We start from the raw sequence: 16,786 nt of genomic DNA on the forward strand, positions 1-16,786 counted from the left end.
TTAGTGATTTTGGTGTATTGAAGACTTATAGGTTAAGGGGCTGATGCGTTTGTGAGTGTACACAGGTCTATAAGTCTATGAGGAGTTTGATATTTACAAAGAAAGTCGACCCCTAAAAATGAAGTTCTTCAACTGAAGACTTTGGATTTCTGAAGACTTCGAAAGTGAAGAAATTGGTGTGACCCTGAAGACTTGGCAATCATTCGAGGAACATGAAGCGTGAAGACTTTAGTTTCATTTTCTTTTTCTTGAGTCATAGGAAACACCATACTGTTAAAGGGGGTCGAGGAAATACTAAGGAAAAAGTTCCATGTGTTGCTCAACTCAAAATCCTACACCTACCAATCCCTTCGAGTGAAGCCATTGGAAATCTCATACAGTTCAGTCATATTCTTCAGTGACAGAGACGAAGTTCTTCTCGTCTCTAAGGAATTTGTTCTGACTGAGGAGTTAGGAATTCACCAGTGCGAATTTCCTACACAGTGAGGAACATGATAGCCCTGAGGAATTTGATAGTCAAAATTCTGACCGGTGCTGTGCTATGCGCCAACTGTTCCAAAATATCTACCCACCTAACGGTTATATCAGACAAGGGCATTTATGTCTTATCATGTCAGGCTGCACCCTAGGCTATAAATAGCCGCCCCCTTCAACCACTAGCTGGTTGGCTGCTCCGAGAGAAACGGACACTTGTCAATTGAGAGCATCCCATCCTCCGAGGACTTTGAGCGAAAATCATCAAGTGACGAAAACCCAAACCCAACACCTACAAACCCAAAGTGATTGAGCATCACTGAAGATATTGATCCTGCGTGGATTCGACGCTTGTTTCCTTTGAAGATTGTGCTTCTTCCAGACGGTTAGGCGTCAAGGTCTAAAGCATCCAAGAGGAATTGTGGATCGCCGAGTGACCGAGTTTGTGAAGGTTCGGAAGTCACCTGAAGACTTACCACGAGTGATTGGGATTGGTCTGCGTGACCTTAGGTCAAGGAGAATACGGTGAGGACTGTGTGTCCGGGACTGGGTGTCCTCGAGTTTAAATAGTCAGCCGCTCCAACCAGATGTACAACTGAGATAACAGTTGGAACTGATCTACCAAATCATTGTCTTCACCGAGCTTACTGGTTCTATTTCCTCAACTCTTTCATTTCCTCATGTCTGTTGTTGTGTGCCTGTTCATATCTGTTTGAAGACTTTGACTGAAGACTTTCTCAAATTCCTCAGTTCAATTTCTTCAGTTTGTCTGTCTTCTTTCTTGTGTTATTCTGTGTTTACGCTTTCTATACTCTGTACTTGTCTTCATTTCATCATGATGACTATGCTTGTGTTATGTTATGTTTACTTCTGAGTACTTATTCTGCTACAAATAGTTCTTCACTTAGGAATTTCCTCACCAGCAAATTCCTCAGTGAAGAATTCATAAAAATCGCCTATTCACCCCCTCTAGTCGATATAACGCACTTTCAATGTCCTGATGGGTTTTGGGGCTGACGGGGGTCTCCTGCATCGCCTCTTCACTCTATAAAAACCCAAATATTCCAGAAACCCTAGGAGAGTCGATGAAACACAATTCCAGCCGCTGCAAGTTCTAGAACCACGAGATCCAATCTAACACGATCACGGAGGGGTTTATCATCCTCATTGGTGCCTCTTCGATGTTGTGTGAGTAGTTCACCGTAGACCTACGGGTCCGTAGGCAGTAGCTAGATGGCTTCTTCTCTCTTTTTGATTCTCAATACAATGGTCTGTTGGAGATCGATTTGATGTAATGACGTTTTGCGGTGTGTTTGTTGGGATCCGATGAAGTTCAAGTTTATGATCAGATCTATATCCATGAATATTATTTGAGTCTTCTTTGATCTCTTATTTGCATGATTATTTATAGCCTCGTATTTCTTCTTGGAATATTTGGTTTAGTTAGGCCAACTAGATTGACTTTTCTTGCAATGGGAAGAAGTTCTTTGTGATGGGTTCGATCTTACGGTGTCCTCACCCAGTGATAGAAGGGGTAGCGAGGCACGTATGTACCGTTGCTATTAAGGATAACAAGATGGGGTCTATTCCAACATGAATAGTTCTTGTCTACATCATGTCATCGTTCTTATTGCATTACTCCATTTCTCCATGAACTTAATACACTAGATGCATGTTGGATATCGGTCGATGTGTGGAGTTCGTTTAGGTCTAATAATCTTGGACGTGATTCCTATATATTGATCATTTCCTTGGATATCGTCATTATTATTTGTTCTTCTATCAACTTCCCAAAAGTAATTTTTTTACCCACCGTGTGCTATTTTCTTGAGAGAAGCCACTAGTGAAATCTATGGCCCCCGGGTCTATCCTTTATTATATTGCTTTCAGATCTATTTTTCACCGCTTTGGTTTTCAGATCTATTATTCCAAAAACCCAAAAATACTTCGCAGCACTTTTTATTTGTATATTTTATTTCAATTTTTATTCAGGTCTATTTATCCAATCTCATACAATCTAATCTATCTTTTTACCGAGGAGGGATTGACAACCCCTCTTGCGCGTCAGGTTGCAAGTATTTGTTCTTTGTGTGCAGGTACCATTTACATAGTGTTGCTTGGTCCTCCTACTGGATTGCTACCTTGGTTTCATAACTGAGGAAAATACCTATTGTAGCTACACTGCATCATCCCTTCCCCTTTGGGGAAATACCGATGCAGTTTCAAGCCGCATCATGTACCGGGATGTGCAATGATCTAGCGTGACATGTATGAAAAATATGAACGGTGGCCAAGCCATAAATACTATGTCAACTGTATGGGCATGCAAAGCAATATGATAATTATGATATGTGTCATAATAAAACGGAACGATGGAAGTTGCATGGTAATATATCTCGGAATGGCTATGGAAATGCCATAATAGGTAGGTATGGTGACTGTCTTGAGGAAGATATAAGGAGGCTTATGTGTGATAGAGTGTATCATATCATGGGGTTTGGATGCACCAGCAATGTTTGCACCACAACTCAAGGCAAGAAGGGGTAATGCACAACACTGAAGAGGCTAGCAAAATGCGGAAAGGTAAGAGTGCGTATAATCCATGGACTCGACATTAGTCAAGAACTCACATACTTATTGCAAAAGATTATTAGGCCTAGAAGCAAAGTACTACTACACATGCTCCTGGGGGGAGGTTGGTAGGAGTTAACATCACGCGCCCCCGACCTTCACGCAAAGGAAGACAATCCATAATAATTCATGCTCCAATTTCATAGCATAACGGGAGACCATACATGCATGCTTCGGGAATCAAAAACCTTAACACAAATATTTTTACTATTCCAAAATTTACTAATAGCATGAGTCTAATATCACCATCTTTATATCTCAAAACAAATGCAAGGAATCAAACTTCTCATATGTTGAATTATCTTCATGAAAGTTTTTGTTATAACCTCTTGAATACCCACCATAATAGAACTAAATTCATAACACAAGAAAAGTGCCATACTATTTATAAAACTCTCAAAATAATCTAAGTGATGCATGCGATTTTGTCGGATATGGGGTTCCGGCAAAACCCTTAAGGTTCAAACTCTGGGGTGCGCGCGAAGATCTTCCCCCTACCGATCTACGTCCCAACGCCTCGCTGAGAATCTAAGCTACGCGATGAACAACACAAGGGACACAAGGTTTATACTGGTTCGGGCCACCGTTGTGGTGTAATACCCTAATCCAGTGTGTGGTGTGGTGGATTGCCTCAGGGGCTGATGATGAATAGTATAAAGGAAGAACAGCCTCGTGAGAGCTGTTCTTGGGCTGGTGCGGTGCTCCGCTTGGGTGGATCTCTCTATGCTCTAGATGAAGTGATCTCTCTAGGCTCTAGATGAAGAGATCTCTCTCTTCTACGGTGGTAGCTATCTCTATTCATAGAGGCCCTGGTCCTCTTCCCAAATATTGAGCGGGAAGGGAGTCAACAACAGTCATTTTGAAGGAGAACATCTAGTACAAGTCATCCTGACTAAAGTTGGTCTTCTGCTGCCAAAGGTACTAGCGATGACGCCGTCTTGGGCTCCACGGTGACCTCCGTCCTTCAGCTCTGCTGGTCTTGATCTCATTGCACCGAAATGGTAACCTTTGCTTGATGCCTTGGTACTCCGCGCCTGCGCTTGCCCCCTTTGCACCAAAGAGGAAACAAGGACACTACGCAGGCTGGCGCCCACCTGGCGCCCGCCTGGTCTTGATCGTCATGGCTTGCATCATGAGCACCTCGCGAGGTACTCCTGCCTTGATCTCTCCGCCTCCTTGCGAGCCTGCCTAGTGAGGCCATTCCTGAGGAAGCCTTGCGTCGTCCGCCCCGTGAGGCTTGGCCCTCGCGAGGGTCTTGAGCTTGGGTTGATGAAGATGGGCCGTACTGGGCCACCCCTTGAGCCACGCCGCAGGCCGCAGGAAGGGAAGTCTGGGGACCCCCGTTCCCAGAACACCGAGAATAGCCCCCGGGCCCAAGGCGCACTCGGACTTGGCTTAGCAGCAAAGTGAATGGGCAAGCGTGGAGCATTGCGGGCCCCAATAGCCTGCGGCCTTGGTCACCGCGTGGCAGTTGATTGGACATGGGCGTCTCCGCTTCCCCATGCTGCCTCGGCAACTGCCCGTCTGACAAAAAGGCTGGCCTGGGTTAGGCTTACCTTCATTGCTCTCATTCGCCTTGCTCCAGATCCCCTTTCTTGCTCTCGCCCCCTGCTTCCGAAATCTCCAGATCCCCTTCACCCTTTCTCCTCCAGCGAGCAATGGCGCCCCGCAAGACCGCGGCCGAGGCTCCATTGGCCTGGTACTCGCCGGCTCTGGATCCCCCCAACATGACGGAGAAGAATCTTCCTCTCACGCGCCTAATGACAGCGGTGCAAGGCAGCGAGATGGGGGAGACTGCGCTCCGACCCGGCTCCGCCCAGCCGGAGGACAAGGGGAGCACCTTCTACCCCTTCTTCATGAGTGCCGTCGTTGCCGGCCTGGTGCCTCCTTTCTCTGAATTCTTCTATGTTGTCCTCCGCCATTATAAGCTACAGGCTCTGCATCTCCATCCCAACTCCATTCTCCTTCTGTCGATTTTCGCCTACTACTGCGAGGCGCACGTCGGGGTGATGCCTTCCGTGGCCTTGTTGCGCCACTTCTTCTTCCTCCGAGTCACCGGTGCGCATACCTCTGCATGCGTCGGCTTTGTTGCATACTCCAAAGCCAACACGATCTCAAAGGCCGGGAAGAGGGTCGATGGCTTCCGAAACAAGTGGGTCATGCTGGACGCCGGATGCATCAACTCTCGGCAGGCGCTACCCACGGAGCAGCCCCAGGCTGATGAGGCGTGGTCCCGTGGAAAGCTTGACGACCGACGACCTGAGGCCGAGCAGCATGAAGGCGGCGAAGCTGACCGGGGCCACACTCCTGAGGGAGTTCCTGGCGTATCGGGTAGCTCCACTTCAGGCGCACTCGCGCCCGTTGTGGAGGCTCGGAGACGCGGACACCAATCTCCGCCTGAGCTCGGAGGCCCTAGCTGATGAAGACCTAACCGCAACTCTCCGCTTCTTGGTTGGAGAGGATGTGGAAAGGCCGGAGGGCGCTCCTGTCCCCTTGTTCCTTCGCGACGACTGGGAACAGGTGGTGAACACCATGCCCACCTTGGGTGGAAGCGGCCTGGTGCCGTAGGTGCCTCCTGCAGGCTAGGAGGCGGCGGTGCCGATGGAATTGTCCTCCGATGATTCCCATGGAGGATAGGAGGAAGAGGAGGAAGAGGAGGAGCGCAACTTGGAGGAGACCACTGAGGAGACGGGGGAGACTTCCCCCCGGCGCAGGTGTTGGTGTCAAAACCGGCGGATCTCGGGTAGGGGGTCCCGAACTGTGCGTCTAAGGCTAGTGGTAACAGGAGGCAGGGGACACGATATTTTACCCAGGTTCGGGCCCTCTCGATGGAGGTAATACCCTACTTCCTGCTTGATTGATCTTGATGATATGAGTATTACAAGAGTAGATCTACCACGAGATCGTAGAGGCTAAACCCTAGAAGCTAGCCTATGATTATGATTGTTGTTGTCCTACGGACTAAACCCTCCGGTTTATATAGACACCGGAGGGGTTAGGGTTACACAAAGTCGGTTACAAAGAAGGATATCTAACATCCGGATCGCCAAGCTTGTCTTCCACGCAAAGGAGAGTCCCATCCGAACACGGGACGAAGTCTTGAGTCTTGTATCTTCACGGTCCAACAGTCCAGCCAAAGTATGTAGTCCGGCTGTCCGGATACCCCCTTATCTAGGACTCCCTCAGTAGCCCCTAAACCAGGCTTCAATGATGATGATTCCGGTGCGCAGTTTGTCTTCGGCATTGCAAGGCAGGTTCCATCTCCGAATACTCCAAAGTAGATCAAGGATCGTGTCCGGCTCTGTGAAATAATTTCCGCACACCACGTAGAGAGCATAACACTTTACAAATCTAATCTGGTGACAATTTTCATGGTGTACCCTCATGTTGTGGCCTAGCTTAATACAAATCGGCTTTTCTTGGCCTGCCACGACACGCATTGCAAGGCGTTTCTATTGGCACGCCTCGTCGAAGCAGAGATCGTGTTCCCCTTATTGTGGGATTCCCATCAATATGGGCGCGGGCAACCCCACTACGCCTGTTGGTATGACTCCGCATTTTTAGGCAAGTCCCAGACGGTCACGCTAGGGACGCTTGATATTCACCCCCTTTATAGAGGGACCGAGGCCTATCCCTCTTTCCTACCACGCTTGCGCCTTTCCGCATCTCTAGTTCCAACACCCGAAGCCCAAGCTTAGGCACTTCGGATCTTCAATCATGTCCGGATCCAACCTTCAAGGCCGATGGATGGCCTCCTCTGTCACAGAGGAGGACATTGCAAAGCTTAGGGAGGTCAGATATCTGACCGCCGACATCAAGCATAGGCTTCCTGCTCCTGGGCAGGTCATCCCTACTCCCGAGCCCAACGAGAGCGTCGTATTTGTTTCTCACTTCCTCCGTGGCTTAGATTTCACCCTCGATCCCTTCGTGAGAGGGCTCATGTTCTATTACGGGCTAGATTTTCATGATCTATCTCCGGACTCCATCCTTCACATATCATCGTTTATCATTGTGTGCGAAGCCTTCCTCCACATCACCCCGCACTTCGGCTTATGGCTCAAGACCTTCAATGTAAAGCCAAAGGTGATTGAGGGGCGACACGCAGAGTGCGGAGGCACTGCAATAAGCAGAAACGCCGACGCCCCATGGCCAGAGGGCTTCTTCCCAGAGGTATCCGATCTATGGCAGCGGAGGTGGTTCTACGTCACGGCTCCCAGAGGCACAAAGTGGGTGGATGCCCCCGACTTCCGCTCGGGTCCCCCGCCTCAACTGGCGTCATGGGCCAACGTGGGACTGGATTGGGGGCCTGCTAAGGATGTACCAACATTGCAGAGCCTCATTCGAGAGCTTCTTGAGAGGGACATCAGTCTTGTCAGCGTAATTCAGGTAATGCTAGTCCGACGGATCCTACCATGCAAACGTTGGCCTCTCCGTATGTGGGAGTTCAACCCGGAAGGTCCGCGAACTATTCAACACTTCTTCGGCATGACGCTCGAAGGGATATGTAAGTTATTCTTTGGACCACAAGTAAAGTGTCCGGACATCATCAAGGATGCGGGCCTGAGCTGCAACCGCTCGGATACCCAAGTAAGTAACCTAGAAACTGAACACTTCGTTTATATTTATCATAACATTATTCTGAAAACCATCCGCGGCCAGGATTGGCTCAGCAAGGCGGAGAGAATCAGGTGTCCGGCACCGCTTCCCGAAGGCTCGCCTAGTCCTGCCATAGCCAGGATGCTTAGTCGTGTGCTAAGTCAAGTGCCTTCGGGGAAGATGAGGGGAAGAATAGAGAAGCAGAGCTTCACACATTGCACATCCAAACTGGGGGAATTACCTTCTCCATGAAGGAGGATAGTCGGGGAGGGTAATCTACGGTCTCCTCCCCCCGCGGGAAGAAGAAGGTCGACCTGAAAACTTGGAGACGGAGGTGCCTAGACAAGGGAAGAAAACTTCACCAGGGGGCCCTGCCCTGGAGGGCGTCCTCACCGCGCCATGCCCGCAAACGGGCCAGCCCTTAGCCGAGTAGTAAGTTAATCATAAATACAAAGCTACTGCTTCCTCCTCCGAGAACAATAACCAGGATCCATTCTTTGCAGTCCGGCTAGCAGCTCTTCTCGACAGAGTTCGTCTTTGGGGGATCTTCTTCCGGAGTTGATGGAGAGTGAAGCCCCACCTGCCTCTCCGCCTCATGGGGCGGGCGACCCTGAGGTGTCGTCACGGAGGAGTCCAGATTTGCCAAGGCCGGAAGCAAATACTTCGGGTGCCCTGAGCCCGGAGCGTTCGGCTCCCACGGGTGGCAATGAGAAGGGTCCGACACAGTCTGGCGACCGGCCGGACACGCTGACGGGCTTTTTGGAGCGAGCTGCTCTCTCGGAGGGTCACTGTTCATTAATGGGCACGATGCTTGAGAATATTTCATCCGCCACAAGCGGGTTGAATGAAGCTTTAATAAGTCTGCTCAAAGGCTGTGAGGTATGTAATGAAATACGTAATTTTTTTGGTTGTGGCGCACACGCTAGGTGTGATCCTTAGAGATAGTAGCCCCTGAGACTCTAGTTGCCAACCCTAGGCAGCAAACAGAGGATCACATTGTTAAGTAATGATCGCAGTGTATTCATGCGCAGGTGGCTAAGGGTCCGGCGGCCGACCGGACCACTTAAGTCGCCGAACTGAGGCGACAGATTGAAGTTGTGGATGCCGACATCACACTCGTGAACGAGCGGCTTAACGAGTCATAGAGTATGTGCTCTATTTTACTTGTTTTTATAGGAAATATTTAGAGGAGCATAATGTTAATGTGATATGCTTCGACTGCAGGCGGAGCTGCTGCCATGGAGGCCCTGAGGGCAGAGCTTGCCCTAGCCAAGGAACAAGCCCGGGCTAGAAATGCGGCTGCCCTAAATGTGGATGAAGATTTAAGAGCCGAACAGGCTGCTCATCGCCGAAGCGAAGATAAAATAGCCGAGATGGCTGTGGAGCTGAAAAACGCTGCCGACCGATATGAGCTCCTTGAAAGGGAGAATCAGACGAAGTCGACTGACCTGAAGAAGGCCCTTGATGCGGCCAAGGAGACGCGTTCCGAAATTAGGGATGCGCAAGAGGAGCTTCAACAAGCCGGAGAAATCATGGCTGGAAGCCCCTTTTTGTTGCGGATGAAGTTCTTAGATCCAAAGTACGCTCCTCTGGATCGGCGCTGGAGCGTTGCAGACGCGTATGCGGATCTGGCAAAAAGTATAGATGATGCGACCACGTTTTTCGAGGATCAAAAAGATAGTGAAGTAGAAAGGCTGTTCTGGTCGCAATTCAGTGCTCCAACACGCCCGTTGCCATTGAGTGAAAGGATGGCCGCTATGGCCGAGCTCCATAGGTTGTCCGGTCTTGCAATGAGGTCTGTAATAGACCATCTATGGCCGAAGGGGCCGAAGTCGGATAGTTATTTTGGTTTAGTGCAACAATTCCTTGGCGCTGTATCATGAATCGATGCCATGAAGAGGTCAGCATGCATAGAGGGTGCGCGGATGGCTCTTGCCTGTGTTAAAACATATTGGGCAGATATGGATGCCACCATCATTGCAACCCAGAATCTGGCGGGGAGCCAGGATCCGGCCGAGCACTACTTGGAGCAGGTAACAGAAGGTGCTCGTTTAATAGAGGCTCAGTGCTCGAAGAATGTCATGTTCGAGTGACAAATCGTTTCATTGTAAAAACAATTGCATTTTAATTATAGAGTCTATGTTTATACTTTCGCCTGAAAGTGTTATTGTGCCTCCTGCGCGGCCGTTTGATGTGTATATAACCTGAAAGTTAGCAGTCGTTGGCTTCAGCCCCCACGCATACAATGCGGGGGTGTTCACAAAAATGTGCGTAATGACACTTGATCCAACATCTCGGTCCATTAAGGAGGTGATCGCACATCAAACTAGGCAATCGGACTATATAGCTTTAACACTTTCACTTAGCCATAGGAGTTTGACGGTGGGGCTACTATGTAGCCCCTGGTACCTTCGCATGCATCCGGATTCGGGTGTGTGTGTACATGACCGGGAAACGGTCCTTCGTTAATGCGGAGGAATCCTAACAATTCCGGTGAGTCCTCGAGTGGTTGACCAGTCTCTCGCTATATCATGACAGTCAGTTTTCGACTTTCTCTACTGAGGTGCTCATCCGGAATAACCAGGGCACAATCGCAGTAGTTCTCCTTTGGCCGCCTTAGACGATAGAAGTGGAACGTAAGGCGGCAAACCCAGGAGCCTGGCAAACCCAGCATTTGACCAAAGACATGATTCGGAGCTAATGCATATAAGGCCTAACTCGCGACGCCGAACACTCCCGAAGGTATTCGGACTTTATAACATATACTGGGCTGAGTAGCGCCCTTGATTATGAACCCTGTATTTCCAGGTACGTGCATTAGTCTGTCGTTGCAAAATGCCAATAACACCAGTATCCCCTGTGGGTGTATTGAGTACCCATGGGATGTCAAGCAACAAGAGACAATAAAGAAGGTTTACACAGGGGCTTAATCTAAAGAGAAACCTTTGAGCGGGGCCCTGTTGCACATCTGCGCCTTTGTCTCCGTTGTGCCGTGTCCTGGAAGGGTATCGCACGAATGGTGTCTGTAAAAAGGAAAACTCATGTAAAAGAGTATGACGTAAGCGTGCGAAGAGTTGGTTATTATCAGTGGATAGTAGAAGTGTAAGACATTGGCCTGTTAATAAGGTCAAGCCAAAAGGTGGGCTTTATTGCATGTTTGCAGCCCCTGGTGCCCTCTATGGGATTACATGTATAGCACCCAGCTCAGGTTTATATGGGCTGTTCCCGAGGGTGGTGTGCCGGACTCGTCTAACCGTGTCCATGGTCTTAACGACCGATCATGCGTTCTGATAGGAGAGGCCGCTTATATAGTGTCCGGCTGCTAGAGCCACCACATACCATTCCGCATGTGAGGAACGCTCTGTATTTCCGCTAACGGTGATGACACCATGTGGACCGAGAATCTTGAGTTTAAGGTAGGTGTAGTGCGGTACTGCGTTGAAGCGAGCGAAGGCCATTTTTCCGAGCAATGCATGATAACCACTTCGGAGGGGAGCGATGGTGAAGAGTAATTCTTCGCTTCTGAAGTTGGCTGGAGAACCGAATGTCACCTCTAATACGAGGGAGTCCCTACAACAGGCCTCAACGCCTGGTATCACCCCTTCAAAGGTGGTGTTACTTTGGCTGATTCTGGATGGGTCTATCCCCATCCTGCGGACAGTGTCCTGGTATATTAGATTGAGACTACTGCCGCTGTCCATGAGGACATGAGTGAGATGGTGTCCATCGATTATTGGGTCGAGCACCAAGGCAGCCGATCCTCTGTGCAACATACTAGTCTGGTAGTCCCTGTGATCAAAGGTGATTGGGCAGGCCGACCAGGGGTTGAGTTTGGGGGCGACGGGCACTACAGCGTATGCGTCTCTGAGCATGCATTTGCGCCTTCTCTTGGGTATGTGAGTCGCGTAGATCATGTTTACTGTTTTTACCTCTGGCGGGAATTTTTCTGTCCCCCAGTGTTCTGCTGGCGAGGATCATCCTCGTCTTCACTTTGTGTTTCCCTTCCCTAACTTGCCGACCTGCTTAAAGACCCAGCATTCTCTATGAGTGTGGTTCACAAGTTTTTCGGGGGTGCCATGAATTTGGCACAGTCTGTCCAGGACTTTGTTAGGCCGGATGGTCCCTCTTTGCTGCCTTTAAATGGCTTCTTTTGTTGACCGGGTCGAGAGCCCCTGAATTCAGCGTTGACCGTTGTGTTGTCTGGACTTTCTTCCTTCTTTCGACGCTTGTTTTTATTGCGCCGTGGCTTCCCGTTGCCATCCCTGATTTCGGATGTGCTTGGGTCGCTAGTGCCTCTACGGGCCAACCAGCTGTATTCACCCGCGCAGAAGCGGGTCATAAGGCTTGTTAAGGCTGCCATTGTCCTCGGCTTTTCTTGGCTGAGGTGTCTGGCGAGCCACTCATCCCAGATACTGTGCTTGAAGGCCACTAGGGCTTCGGCATCCGGAAAATCGACAATTTGATTCTTCTTAGTGAGGAATCTATTCCAAAGCTTGCGGGCGGACTCTCCGGGCTGTTGAATTATGTGACGTAAATAGTCAGTGTCCGGAGGTCGGACATAGGTCCCTTGAAAATTGGCCCTGAAAGCGTCCTCAAGTTCCTCCCAACTTCCGATTGAATTTTCGGGGAGGCTTTTCAACCAGTGCCGAGCTGGTCCCTTCAACTTGAGGGGAAGGTATTTGATGGCGTGGAAGTCGTCCCCACAAGCCATGTGGATATGAAGGATAAAATCCTCAATCCAGACCCCGGGGTCTGTCGTTCCATCATATGCCTCTGTGTTCATGGGTTTAAAACCCTGTGGAAATTCGTGGTCCAGTACTTCTTCGGTGAAGCACAGAGGGTGAGAAGCCCCTCTGTATCTGGACATGTTGTGGCATGATGTCGACTGTTGTTGTGTCCGGTGCTAATTCCAAACTGGTATTCGATCAATCTGATCATTTTGGTGACCATAATCCTGCACGAGAGTGTGTCCTCTAGATCCATAGATGGACCTGTTCTTTGGCGGAATGGCCTCATCGTCTAATTCTGGCAGTAGCTTGTTCTTTGGGTAGCTCTTTGTGTGGCGATCGTCGCGGTATTTTTCTTTAGTGTCTAGCACTTTATTCCATCTGCGGTTGAGCGTTTCCTGCGTTGCCTTAAGCCTTTACTTCTGCTTCTTTAGACTTCTCGCAGTGGCCATAAGCCTTCTGTGGAGGTTATCTCGTTCCAAATGTTTTTCCGGGATGATGAATGCATTGTCGTCCGGACTGTGCTCTTCTCCCGAGGCAGGTTGATGAGTTTGGCCCTCAAGATCGCTGTGATCGGGCGTTTGCTCTGAGCTGTGTTCAGCGTGACCTAGCTCATCCTGCTCCATCATGGGTCCATATGGTCGTTGTTGCCTTTGGAGTTGACTGGGGTGTCGATCTTTCTAGCGCTGTTATCACTATTTTTACTATGGCTGGACTTAGAGCGGCGTCTGTGTCGTCGTTTTGGCTTTTGTCTGGGGGTTTTATCCTACGTTGTGTCTTTTTTGTCACCATCGTCCTCCTTAGGCGTGTCCACCATGTATATATATCATATGATGAGGTGGCAGTCCAGCGCCCCGTGGGCGGTGGTTCCAAATCGTCGCCTACGCCGACGTCCATACTGTTGGTGTCATCGGAGTCGAAGTCAAGCATGTCTATTACTTCATCGACAATGGCTATGAAGTGGGTGGTGGGTGGGCGACAAATTTCTTCGTCGCCTGCTCCCCCCTCGAGCCGGACATAGTTCAGCCAAGAGTCTCCTGACAAAGAGAGAGACCTTAATGAATTTAGCATGTCGCCGAAGGGCGAGTGCTGGAAGATATCTGCAGCGGCGAACTCCATTACCAAAGCCCACCCGAATTCGGCGGGCCCGGGGGCGCGCGGTCTTGAACCTACAGCCGGACACAAGTACGAGGGTCCGGTGACACAGACTTCCTTGGGGGTGGAGTTTGTGTTCGGCTCTTCCACCGATGAGTATGCGGCCTCCGGGGCGGGGTCCATCCACCCGTCCTCGGTCGACGCGATCTGCCCTGGATTGAAGTCCGGAGCTCTTGCAGGTGCGATATCCCGAGTATTGTCTGACAGTAGGTCTAAGCCGTGCTCGTCGTGACTATTCGGCGCTCCTGGCGTAGGCCCGAATCCATCGAAGATCAAGTCTCCTCGGATATCGGCCGTGTAGTTCAAGTTTTCGAACCTGACTTGATGGCCAGGGGCGTAGCTGTCGATCTGCTCCAGATGGCCAAGTGAATTGGCCTGCAGTGCGAAGCCGTCAAACACAAAGATCTGTCCGGGGAATAAAGTCTCACCCTGGACCGCGTTGTTGTTGATGATTGAAGGAGCCATCAAGCGTTGCAGCGACAACACAGAGGAACTCTCAATGAAAGCACCAATGTCGGTGTCAAAACTGGCGGATCTCGGGTAGGGGGTCCCGAACTGTGCGTCTAAGGCTAATGGTAACAGGAGGCAGGGGACACGATGTTTTACCCAGGTTCGAGCCCTCTCGATGGAGGTAATACTCTACTTCCTGCTTGATTGATCTTGATGATATGAGTATTACAAGAGTAGATCTACCATGAGATTGTAGAGGCTAAACCCTAGAAGCTAGCCTATGATTATGATTATTGTTGTCCTAGGGACTAAACCCTCCGGTTTATATAGACACCGGAGGGGGCTAGGGTGACACAGAGTGGGTTACAAAGAAGGAGATCTAACATCCGGATCGCCAAGCTTGTCTTCCACGCAAAGGAGAGTCCCATCCGAACATAGGACGAAGTCTTGAGTCTTGTATCTTCACGGTCCAACAGTCCAGCCAAAGTATGTAGTCCGGCTGTTCGGATACCCCCTTATCCAGGACTGCCTCGGCAGGGCCAACATCCTCTACTCCATGCCGGATGACAACGAGGCCGACACCAGTCAACGGGGAGAGGACCCGCCCGTGATCCTGAAGAAGGACAGGTCTGGGCTGATCTCCCGAGGGTCTACTCCGACTCCGACACTGCTTGAAGCCAGCTCCAGCCCCTCTGGTGGGCTGTCGGTGTCAAAACCGGCGGATCTCAGGTAGGGGGTCCCGAACTGTGCGTCTAGGCGGATGGTAACAGGAGACAAGGGACATGATGTTTTTACCCAGGTTCGGGCCCTCTCGATGGAGGTAAAACCCGACTCCTGCTTGATTGATATTGATGATATGGGTAGTACAAGAGTAGATCTACCACGAGATCAGAGAGGCTAAACCCTAGAAGCTAGCCTATGGTATGATTGTTGTTCGTCCTATGGACTAAAACCCTCTGGTTTATATAGGCACCGAAGAGGGTTAGGGTTACACAGAGTCGGTTACAATGGTAGGAGATCTACATATCCGTATCGCCAAGCTTGGCTTCCACGCCAAGGAAAGTCCCATCCAGACACGGGACGAAGTCTTCAATCTTGTATCTTCATAGTCCTGGAGTCCGGCCAAAGGTGATAGTTCGGCTATCCGGACACCTCCTAATCCAGGACTCCCTCATGCACCCTCTTCTGCCTCCGGACCTCCTGAGGCTGCGCCCCGCAAGAGGCTCTCGGGCTTTAAGCTCGGCAGGAGGCCATTGGAGCTCGCCACGATTGACTAGTAAGTACTCGAACTCTGCTTTGCTCTTGTTTCCGCTGTCAGGGCTTGACATCCTCCATTGGTTGGGTAGGCTGCCGCCTGCGGCAAAGAGGCTGAAGGGGGACACGGTGGCTCCGCTTGGGGCAAGCCCGTCTGTCGTGGCCGCGCCTTTGCCTGCGGGGAGGGGAGGCAGTGGAGCTTGCGCCTCCCCTGCCCGGTCGTCCTCGCCAGGCCAGGAGGGACGCTTTGGCGGGGCGCTAGCCCCTGTGGCCCCGCTGACTCTGGAGGCACCGGTGCTTGATGCTGTCACCAAGGTTGCCAAGGCTCAGTAGCTCCCGGCCTCCCAAGCCGTGATTACGCTGCCGTATTCTCCTCCTGCTCCACTGGTTCAAGACTCCCCGGCCTCCTCCGCCGCCTTGGACCGTGCTGCTGATGAGCTGAGTCGGCTGCAAGAAGATCTCCAGGGTGCCAACCCCCGCCTGGTGGCCGGGCGCCTGGAGCTGGTCTCTGGCTGGGTTCGCTCCGATGCGTCCGTCCAAGAGGCGCTGAGCCAGGCTGTGACAGCTTCCGAGGAGGAGAAGAAAGTCGTCTCCCAGGCCATAGCTGCTCGCGACGCGGCATTGAAAGATGCTTCAACTGTCCAGGGTCGCTGCAAGTGGTCCGTCCGAGCGGCGCTGAGCCAGGCTACGACAGCTTCCGAGGAGGAGAAGAAAGTCGCCTCCCAGGCCATAGCTGCTCGCGACGCGGCGTTAAAGGATGCTGCAACTGTCCAGGGTCGCTGCAAGACGCTGGAGGACGAGTTGCGAGGCTTGCGTGATGAGCTCGCCAAGGAAGTTCGCGACTGTTAGGTGAAGGAGGAAGTGATGAAGGCTCGGGAGGCCGCCATCGGGGACCACGACGCCGAGCTCTCTGCTGATCGCGGCCAGCTGAAGATGCTGGAGTAGAAGCTGATGGCGGAGAGGGCTGAGCTGGACGCCAAGGCGAAGGTCTTGGCCGAGGATCGCTTGCCCTTTGCAAATTACAAGGAGAGGTCTCGCAAGGCGCTGAAGTCGCTTTACGATGATGGTTTGGATAAGCCGCTGGCCGGAGCCACGGATGGCCCCGCCAAGCTGCTTCCCTTCCTGGTCGAAGCGCTTGAGGAGGTCATGACCGGCATCGGCCCCATGGCTGAGATTGAAGCTCACGTCCTTTCCTCCGCAGCGCTAATGCGGATCCTCAACCACGTGTACCTTTGCAACCCCGACGCCAACCTCGACGACCTGCTGGAGCCTGTGGACGCTGAGCGCTCCGCCGCCGCTGCTGAGGCTGTGAAGGGCCGAGCGGAGGCCTTGCTGGCAAAGTTCCGCGCCTTCGCCACTGCGCCCAAGGCAGGTGCTGCTGGTTCCACAGCCTCAGGAGGTGGAGCTGACAAGCGCGACTCCGCCACGAGCGACGGCGCTGCCCAAGGGTGATCTCCTCGCGGCTTCTTTCCTGTTTCAACTCCTGCAACATGCACCAT

The sequence above is a fragment of the Triticum aestivum genome, chromosome 3B (genome assembly GCF_018294505.1).
Source record: "Triticum aestivum cultivar Chinese Spring chromosome 3B, IWGSC CS RefSeq v2.1, whole genome shotgun sequence".
Classification (NCBI taxonomy): Eukaryota; Viridiplantae; Streptophyta; class Magnoliopsida; order Poales; family Poaceae; genus Triticum; species Triticum aestivum.